A 10755-nucleotide genomic window follows, 5' to 3' on the forward strand; every position below is an offset into this window, starting at 1 on the left:
AATTGGGCCGTCACGGCACGGGTTGCTTATTGATCACTAACTGAACAGATTGCAACGTACACATTAGGGAATAATAAAAGTATACAAGTAAAGTTTTCTTTAAATCTAATCTCCCTTCAATAAAGTCTAAAACAGATAAAGGACATTTTCAAGTACTATTGTAATTTTATTATTTAAAGTTTTATTACAAAGTTGGTTCATATTACAATTTAAAAGATAACGTAGATTTTATCTAATGTTTATTTTTAAGAAATTTGTTATTTTTAATTTAGTTTTGTTATAAGATGATGTTAAATTTAAGTTTATGGAGCTCATACGGTATGAATTTTCTTTTCTTTTCTCTCAAAAAAATGTTATTGTTATTATTATAGTAATCTGTAAAAAATTTTCATGCTTATTGGTTAGGATGTAATATTTTATTACGGTTGATTTTACGCTATTTCTTCATCATTTTATTTTTTGCTTGCAACATAAGCTTGAAGATTGTGCGTGGGATATAGAAATGGAATTTTGTAGCGTATGAGAAATGCCATGCCTGACCGGGATTCGAACCCGGGACCTCCGGATGAAAGGCCAAGACGCTATCACTCACGCCATGGAGGCTGACAAATAATTACTAGGATTTTATTAGCCTGCCATTTTCTACATTTCCTATCTATTGTATTGTTATATAATCTGAATTACTTACGTGTATTTTAAGTACATCCATCTAAATCTTAAATTCAGAATTTTTTGTTTTAAAATTTTATTTAAATTATAATTACTATAATCTAAAACTAAAATTTTTATAAGTTTCACATAACTATAGTTTATAAACTAAATTAAAGAAGCTTAAAATGTGTTTCTTACTTGCCGATAATTTAGTAGCGTTTAGACAAAAATTGTAAATTACTGATAAATAGGTCTCCACTTCAAAGCTCTTCTCAGACGTGGGAGATTAGTAGAAATTTTAAAACAGAGAAATTTGTTTTAATGTTTTATTTAGTTTCGTGTGAAATAGCGTAAAAATTCTTTTATAATATTTGAACGTCAATATACTCGTATGTTTTTAATAATATACTAATAATTATATATTGATTATTAAATAATAATCATATAAAAATAATTACAATAAATATGTATTAATGTCCTGAGGTAGATAATCCCCACGTTTGGAACACAACATCTACGTTCCACGTCCAGGGCGGCAACAGCTGTACTCACGTACATTACATATAGCTGGCTAACGGGGTTCCGAGTATTGTTTCTCGGATATACTTTTCTCGGCCGATTTTCATCTGCAGGCCGAATTAGAGGACTGGATTTCGCGGCCACCTGCAGATACGAAATTTTCACTGATTATGGAAATGGATTGATACTGCTTTTAGAGCTGGCGATGTGGCGGCCACGGTCGAAGTTATTTGCAGGTGTAACGGAGACCTTTCGTTGTCCACATGCCCCCCGCGATGGCAAGCATGTAGTTAAGGTGCCCATGTTGTTCGGGGCATGGGAGCCCTGAAAGCCTCAGTGTGTAAGGGCCTGGAGTCAGTGCAGAGACTGCGCATCCGCTCTCTGCCAGGACATATGCCGGTTCCACCGGAGTACCGGAACGGACCTCCAGGGTTGGTAGCCCTGGAGTGGGGGTGTACCCCGGCGGCTAGCCTTACTACAGCAGGGATTAATCTTTCATGCAACCTGAACAACCACGTGGTAGAGGGTTCACGCAAACACCCTCGTCTAGAACCAGCCGTTTCGCCTGAGGCAAAACTGAGAAAGAGCGCAGAATCTCGTAAAATTGAAGTTGAGGCTAGGAAAAACTTGCAAAAAGCTTTCTTCAAAAGCAACGTTCCAAAGCCAAAATACTTAGTTATTACAAAAGAAGACGGTAATTTCTCGAAGGTGAGTCCATTCCTCATTGCTCGAGAAATAACAAAATGTGCTGGAGGCCCTGTTAAGGAAATTAGGAAAACTTTCACGGGACTTCATGTAAATGATATACAGTCTCAGAAGATCCTAGGTATTAAAAAAATTGGAGAACTAGCTGTACGTGTTGATCCCCACGGAACGCTCAACACCTAAAGGGGTGTTGTGGTCTGTCGGGATCTTCTTAACTGTACGGAGCAGGAAATTGTAGAAGAATTAGCGCCGCAGGGAGTATTAGAATGTCGGAGGTTGAACATGAGAAGGAATGGCGAAGTCCTACCTTCAGCATCCCATGTTCTTACATTTAACCGGCCTACTTTGCCGGAGAAGATAAGAGCGGGCATACATCGGTTGGATGTGCGGGCATTTGTCCCGCAACCAATGCGATGCTTTAAATGCTAACGCTTTGGACACACCGCTGTTAGGTGTGAGAGGCCGCAAATATGCGTGTGCGGTGATGAAGTTCATGAAGGAGAGCCGTGTAAGGAGCCTCCTACCTGTATAAACTGCAGAGGACAGCATTCCTGTAGATCCAGGAACTGTCCTGTATACAAAGACGAAGTGGCTGTGCAGGAAGTAAAACCCCTGCAAAAGGTCAGCTACTTTGAAGATAAGAAGATCGTAAACGCCCGCAGACCTAGAGCAACAACAACCTATGCTCAGGCTGCGGCTGCTGTTCCTGCTCCTGCTCCAGTTGATGTTGATGAGAGTGCAATCATCAACAAACTCGCACCTACCTTGGCTGGCTTAATTGAGAGGATAATTGAAAATAAAATGAAGCCTCTCAGCACTAAAGAACCTGTTAAGCCAAGAATAATTGTACAGCCTCCTGAAGACACATCTCCAAAACAGAAAGTCGCTCCAGTACAGAAGAAAACGGACACTAAACCTGAAATCCAAGTCCGTCTTAGTGAGATTTTAGTTGGTGAGAAGAAAGTGACAGCTACAGAGTCTGTTATGGAGGCTCCCAAGCCTCCTGTAACTGAAGTGGCCTCTAAGCCTCAGAGGCCACAAAACATTTTACAGGGGGGACGAGTTTCCCCCCTTCCACAGGCGATGACCGGTGCGACCCCCGTGTCTGGGGTCGGCCAAGTTGCCGCCCCACAATCGGCGCCTGTAACCGGTGCCGATCCATGCCCGTCGTCGTCGGCGGCTTCGGTGGTCTCCGATTCGGAGACCGGAAGCTTTACGGGCGACGACCATCTCTGCGAACACGATGCTGTTCGTAAGATGGAGAAGAAAAGAAAAAAAGGATGGCCGAAGGGAAAACCTAGGCTATAATGTAATTTAAAATCAGCGAGTCGATAGTACAATGGAACATCAATGGATATTTTTCAAACATCCATGAGCTCCAACGCTTGGTACATGATGTAGACCCGATTTGTATATGTCTGCAAGAAACGCATTTCTTGCAGACAAGAAATGAGTTTCATTTCTCCGAAATGAAAATTTTAAATTAAGAGGATTCAATATATTCCGGCGAGATCAATCGCCAAATGTAAGAGTTAGAGGTAGAGTAGCCATATTAACATCAACTAGAGCTACCACCGAAGCGGTTGTTCTAAACACAAACCTACAAGCGGTCGCCGTTAGAATGAAGCGTCCGCTCCAGGTCACTGTCTGCAGCATATACTTGCCGTATTTTGATTGGAATAAGGATGACATAGGAAGACTAATTTCCGAGCTTCCCCCACCTGTTTTACTGGTGGGTGACTTTAATGCTCGTAATTCTCTTTGGGGATCAGATCGAGTAGATCCCCGTGGAAGAGAACTGAAAGGGTTCCTGATGAATTCAGAACTTATTATTTTAAACGACGGATCAGGAACCTTTTTCAATGCCAGAGATGGATCGACGTCCTGTATAGATCTTGCACTTATAAGCGGATCGATAGCACCGAGGTACAGCTTCCATGTCATAGACGATTTGCATGGAAGCGATCATTTCCCGGTGCAAATTGTAATTAATATTACAAGAAAAACATATCCCATCTCTAAAAGATGATTATTTGATAAGGCAGACTGGACGGGCTTCACAGCTAGAACGATACTCCCAGAAACAACTGGAGTAATCGGGGACGATGTCGACGCCATAACAAATGCAATACTTGAGTCGGCATCGAGATATATTCCCAAAACATCTGGGAAACTTACGAAGAAACCCGTTCCATGGTGGAACGATGAAATAAGTGAAGCTATAAAAAGAAAGAAAAGGGCGTATAACGCCTTTAAGAAGCGTCCTAGCATAGAAAATCTTGTTGCCTTTAAGAAATACAGGGCGTATGCAAAACGTCTTATGATAGACTCAAAAAAACGATCCTGGCAGCAATACGTGTCATCCATCGACAAAACTACTACTGCAGCAGATGTTTGGAGGAAAGTGAAGGCGATTTGTGGGCGTAATGATTTTGCTCCCATAAGTAGCCTTCAAGATGAAGATGAAATAAAAGACACTCCATATGAAATTGCAGAGCTGTTATCCAATCACTTCGAAAAGGCCAGCAGAACGGCCAACTACGAAGAAGATTTTCGTACTAAAAAAGTACAACTTGAAGGTCTACTAAACTTCAGAACTGAGTATAATTACTCATATAATGTACCATTTAAAATGGAAGAATTCGCGAAAGCGTTGGAAAAATCAGGTAACACAGCTGCTGGTCCGGATGAAATCCATTATAATATGATCAGGCAGCTGAATACCACTGCAAAGCGTAGATTATTAGAACTTTATAATAAAATATGGCGGGATGGAATGTACCCGCAGCAGTGGAAAAAAGCTCATGTTGTTCCAATACCAAATAAAAATAAAAATTGAACAGACCCCAATAGCTATCGTCCTATTTCCTTGACGTGCGCTATGGGAAAAATATTTGAAAAAATGATTAATAATCGACTCGTCTGGGTTTTGGAAAAAGAAAACCTGATATCACCGTATCAAGCAGGTTTTCGGCAATACCATTCTACCACTGATCAAATGATCAGCTTAGAGGACGTTATATATAACAGCTTCATTACAAGGAAACATTGTGTCGGAGTCTTCTTTGATCTTCAGAAGGCTTTCGATATGACCTGGCGTCATGGGTATAATGCTCCAGATACATGAATGGAGCATTCGTGGCAGTCTGCCTATACTGCTCAGCAACTATATGAATGACCGTACCTTCCAAGTACGCGTCAACAATGAATATTCATGTGAAAGAATCTTGGAAAATGGCGTACCGCAGGGTTCGCCGTTGAGCGGTACCTTGTTTACCATTGCCATTAATAAATTGATATTAGCCATTCCAGTAGAAATCAGCAAAAGCGTCTATGTTGATGATCTGGCAATTATGTATGCCAGCAACAAGACTGCTATGGTGAGGTACAAATTGCAACGAGCGATCAATGCTCTAAATGAAGTTGCAAGGAATAACGGATTCCAATTCTCACCAGAAAAAACGTGCTGTGTACACTTTTGTAGGAAGAGAATTCCTCATCAAAGTCCTGCGTTGACAATTGATGATAATCCAATACAATATAAAGACAGCGTAAGATATTTAGGACTAGTATTGAATAAATCCCTTACATGGGGATTACATATACAGGACTTGAGTGATAGATGCAAAAGAGCCCTAAACATTATAAAATGTTTATCGAACTTAAATTGGGGCTCAGACAAAGAGACATTATTGAGATTGTATAAAGAATTGGTTCAATCTAAACTAGACTACGGATGCATCGTATATTCATCCGCTAGAAAGTCGCACTTAAGAAAGTTAGACGTAGTTCATAATAGCGGAATAAGATATGCAACAGGCGCTTTCCGCACAAGTCCGGCGGCTAGTCTGATGTCCGAAGCCGGACAAGGTTTACATCAGCCCTCTTCATAGAACTCTTCTCTAGTTATACACTTGTTGCAGCACCAGTAGAGCCTGTCAAACGTTCTGGAGAAGTCACTTTGTGGGCTCGACTGCTCGGTGCAAGCCCTTTGGATGGCCAGAATGTCGTCGAAAAAGCAGCCTGTTATCTTCAACTTGAGTATAGGAACAAAAAATAGTCTGCTGGAACTAAGGTGGGTGGGATAAGATGGTGATTTGAATTGCGGCGTAATAAGGGGTTAAGATTGTTGCCATGTGTGCCAAGGTATTGTTGTACTAGAGAGTCCAGCTGCCTGGATCCTGGTACAAAAGCTGGATTTGACAAATGCGATGCATCAGGCGTTTCATTACTTCCAAATAGAATTTAGAAATTCATGGTTTGACCAGTTAAGTATACACTTCTCCAATGTTTTTGTTGTGAACAACTATTGATAACCTCCTGCTTCGTTCATAGTCATTCAACGACTCTCTAACGCCTTTAAACTGCTTCCACCATGTGCATGTTGAAGTGTGGCCGAATATAACTCAAGACTGTTGTGATGAATATTTGTTCGTACACTCCTCAGTCATCATACTACATAGTTCCTTAGTTGTCCGAGATATGGCGCTACTTCTATCGACTACAGAAATTTAGTTTGGGAATTTTTCAGACATACTGTGTATGTATTATAATGTAAATAACAATATTATGTATAATCCTTTTTCAGATTGAAGTGTGGGTGAAGGCAGTTGACTCATCTTTCAATACTCAACCAGAAACTTTTGAAAATACTTATAACTTTAGAGGTGTTTTAGCAAATGCATATCACAGGGTTAGAATAAATTTAAAGCATTAAATTTTTTTTTAACATGTTATGTGCTTGTGTAAATCTTGAAAATTATTTTCGTTGGTAAATTTCAATGTATATTTTTTTATGTAAACCATTGGAAAATGTAAATTTCATTAAAATAAATAACATTAAAAATAATATAAAAAGTGCTTGAATTTTCTTTTCATTTTCCTCGTGGCAATAGCAATATGTAAAGAAATGGGATAATGATTTGTCTAATGTATCTTTACACTTAAAATTGAAAACATTTCAACTGAAATGTCAAGGATTAAGTTTTTTTTTTGACCAAATTTTTTGAGACAGATAGAGAAAACAAAGTTTTTTTTTTTTTGTCTTCAGTCATTTGACTGGTTTGATGCAGCTCTCCAAGATTCCCTATCTAGTGCTAGTCGTTTCATTTCAGTATACCCTCTACATCCTACATCCCCAACAATTTGTTTTACATACTCCAAACGTGGCCTGCCTACACAATTTTTCCCTTCTACCTGTCCTTCCAATATTAAAGCGACTATTCCAGGATGCCTTAGTATGTGGCCTATAAGTCTGTCTCTTCTTTTAACTATATTTTTCCAAATGCTACTTTCTTCATCTATTTGCCGCAATACCTCTTCATTTGTCACTTTATTCACCCATCTGATTTTTAACATTCTCCTATAGCACCACATTTCAAAAGCTTCTAATCTTTTCTTCTCAGATACTCCGATTGTCCAAGTTTCACTTCCATATAAAGCGACACTCCAAACATACACTTTCAAAAATCTTTTCCTGACATTTAAATTCATTTTTGATGTAAACAAATTATATTTCTTACTGAAGGCTCGTTTAGCTTGTGCTATTCGGCATTTTATATCGCTCCTGCTTCGTCCATCTTTAGTAATTTTACTTCCCAAATAACAAAATTCTTCTACCTCCATAATCTTTTCTCCTCCTATTTTCACATTCAGTGGTCCATCTTTGTTATTTCTACTACATTTCATTACTTTTGTTTTCTTCTTGTTTATTTTCATGCGATAGTTCTTGCGTAGGACTTCATCTATGCCGTTCATTGTTTCTTCTAAATCCTTTTTACTCTCGGCTAGAATTACTATATCATCAGCAAATCGTAGCATCTTTATCTTTTCACCTTGTACTGTTACTCCGAATCTAAATTGTTCTTTAACATCATTAACTGCTAGTTCCATGTAAAGATTAAAAAGTAACGGAGATAGGGAACATCCTTGTCGGACTCCCTTTCTTATTACGGCTTCTTTCTTATGTTCTTCAATTGTTATTGTTGCTGTTTGGTTCCTGTACATGTTAGCAATTGTTCTTCTATCTCTGTATTTGAACCCTAATTTTTTTAAAATGCTGAACATTTTATTCCAGTCTACGTTATCGAAAGCCTTTTCTAGGTCTATAAACGCCAAGTATGTTGGTTTGTTTTTCTTTAATCTTCCTTCTACTATTAATCTGAGGCCTAAAATTGCTTCCCTTGTCCCTATACTTTTCCTGAAACCAAATCGGTCTTCTCCTAACACTTCTTCCACTCTCCTCTCAATTCTTCTGTATAAAATTCTAGTTAAGATTTTTGATGCATGACTAGTTAAACTAATTGTTCTGTATTCTTCACATTTATCTGCCCCTGCTTTCTTTGGTATCATAACTATAACACTTTTTTTGAAGTCTGATGGAAATTCCCCATTTTCATAAATATTACACACCAGTTTGTATAATCTATCAATCGCTTCCTCACCTGCACTGCGCAGTAATTCTACAGGTATTCCGTCTATTCCAGGAGCCTTTCTGCCATTTAAATCTTTTAATGCTCTCTTAACTTCAGATCTCAGTATTGTTTCTCCCATTTCATCCTCCTCAACTTCCTCTTCTTCCTCTATAACACCATTTTCTAATTCATTTCCTCCGTATAACTCTTCAATATATTCCACCCATCTATCGACTTTACCTTTCGTATTATATATTGGTGTACCATCTTTGTTTAACACATTATTACATTTTAATTTATGTACCCCAAAATTTTCCTTAACTTTCCTGTATGCTCCGTCTATTTTACCAATGTTCATTTCTCTTTCCACTTCTGAACACTTTTCTTTAATCCACTCTTCTTTCGCCAGTTTGCACTTCCTGTTTATAGCATTTCTTAATTGCCGATAGTTCCTTTTACTTTCTTCATCACTAGCATTCTTATATTTTCTACGTTCATCCATCAGCTGCAATATATCGTCTGAAACCCAAGGTTTTCTACCAGTTCTCTTTATTCCGCCTAAGTTTGCTTCTGCTGATTTAAGAATTTCCTTTTTAACATTCTCCCATTCTTCTTCTACATTTTCTACCTTATCTTTTTTACTCAGACCTCTTGCGATGTCCTCCTCAAAAATCTTCTTTACCTCCTCTTCCTCAAGCTTCTCTAAATTCCACCGATTCATCTGACACCTTTTCTTCAGGTTTTTAAACCCCAATCTACATTTCATTATCACCAAATTATGGTTGCTATCAATGTCTGCTCCAGGGTAAGTTTTGCAGTCAACGAGTTGATTTCTAAATCTTTGCTTAACCATGATATAATCTATCTGATACCTTGCAGTATCGCCTGGCTTTTTCCAAGTGTATATTCTTCTATTATGATTTTTAAATTGGGTGTTGGCAATTACTAAATTATACTTCGTGCAAAACTCTATAAGTCGGTCCCATCTTTCATTCCTTTTGCCCAGCCCGTATTCACCCACTATATTTCCTTCCTTGCCATCTCCAATGCTTGCATTCCAATCTCCAACTATTATTAAATTTTCATCTCCTTTTACGTGTTTAATTGCTTCATCAATCTCTTCGTATACACACTCTACCTCATCATCATCATGGGCGCTTGTAGGCATATAGACATTAACAATCGTTGTCGGTTTAGGTTTTGATTTTATCCTTATTACAATGATTCTATCGCTATGCGTTTTGAAATACTCCACTCTCCTCCCTATCTTCTTGTTCATCAGGAAACCTACTCCTGCCTGCCCATTATTTGACGCTGAGTTAATTACTCTAAAATCACCTGAGCAAAAGTCGCCTTCCTCTTCCCACCGAACCTCACTAATTCCTACTATATCCGCATTTGTCCTACCCATTTCCTTTTTTAAATTTTCTAGCCTACCAACCTTTTTTAAGCTTCTAACATTCCACGCTCCGACTCGTAGAATGTTATTTTTTAATTTTCTGGTGACCCCTTCCTTAGTAGTCCCCACCCGGAGATCCGAACGGGGGACTATTTTACCTCCGGAATATTTTACCAAGGAAGGCGCCTCCATTATTGCTATGTGAAAATGCAGAGAGCCACATTTTCTTGGAAAAAAAGCAGCTGTAGTTTTCCATTGCTTTCAGCTGCGCAGTACTCAGAGGACTGAGTTATGTTGATACGGCCGTTTAAGTCGTCCTGACTCACGCCCCTAACAACTACTGAAAGAGCTGCTGCCCTCTTTCAGAAAACAAGGTAAAGGGTAAAATACAATGTTTACGTCCACAAAAGTAATCAGTGAAAATTGCATTGAATCTTTAAGTTTTAATGACCAACCAAATAAAATTTGCAGTGTTTTAAACTCGCATCATAATACTGAATAAGTTGGTTTTACAGCTACCTTCAGAGGTTAGTGCTGTTGTTTCTCACTGTGGCATCATTTCCTGCTACTGCTGGTAACTTTCTTGACTTAGAATGTCATTAGATTTGATTTTAGTGTTTTAATTATATTTTTTTTGTTTTTTCTTGGGGTGGCATCGTGTTTATTTCTACATTTACAAAACATTTCTTGGTCAGAAAACCTTTGGAAAGTGTTCATAAATGTTGTCAGAATAAAAATTCAGAATTTTCCAAGCTAAATGTTATGTTAAATTTTTTATTTAACAAATTTTATAAATTATGTAAATTTTTCAACTTTTTTTAATGGAGTCAAAGAGAACAAAGTTTTAGGATAGAAAAGAATGCATCGTTTATGTTTAAATAATATTATATGAGCAAGAATTTTATGTGTAATGTTTTGAATGCAGCTGGGTGACAAGCTAATCAGAGTGCACGCTACTATTGTAAGTGTTGTTTTGTTAAAAGTGCTATAACTCTTCCAACGCAACGAAAAACTCTTGCGCAGTTCTATGCAAAAAGACCAGTAAAAGTAGCATTTAAGGACTTAAAA

This window comes from Lycorma delicatula, chromosome 5 (genome assembly GCF_047948215.1).
Source record: "Lycorma delicatula isolate Av1 chromosome 5, ASM4794821v1, whole genome shotgun sequence".
NCBI classification, from domain to species: Eukaryota; Metazoa; Arthropoda; class Insecta; order Hemiptera; family Fulgoridae; genus Lycorma; species Lycorma delicatula.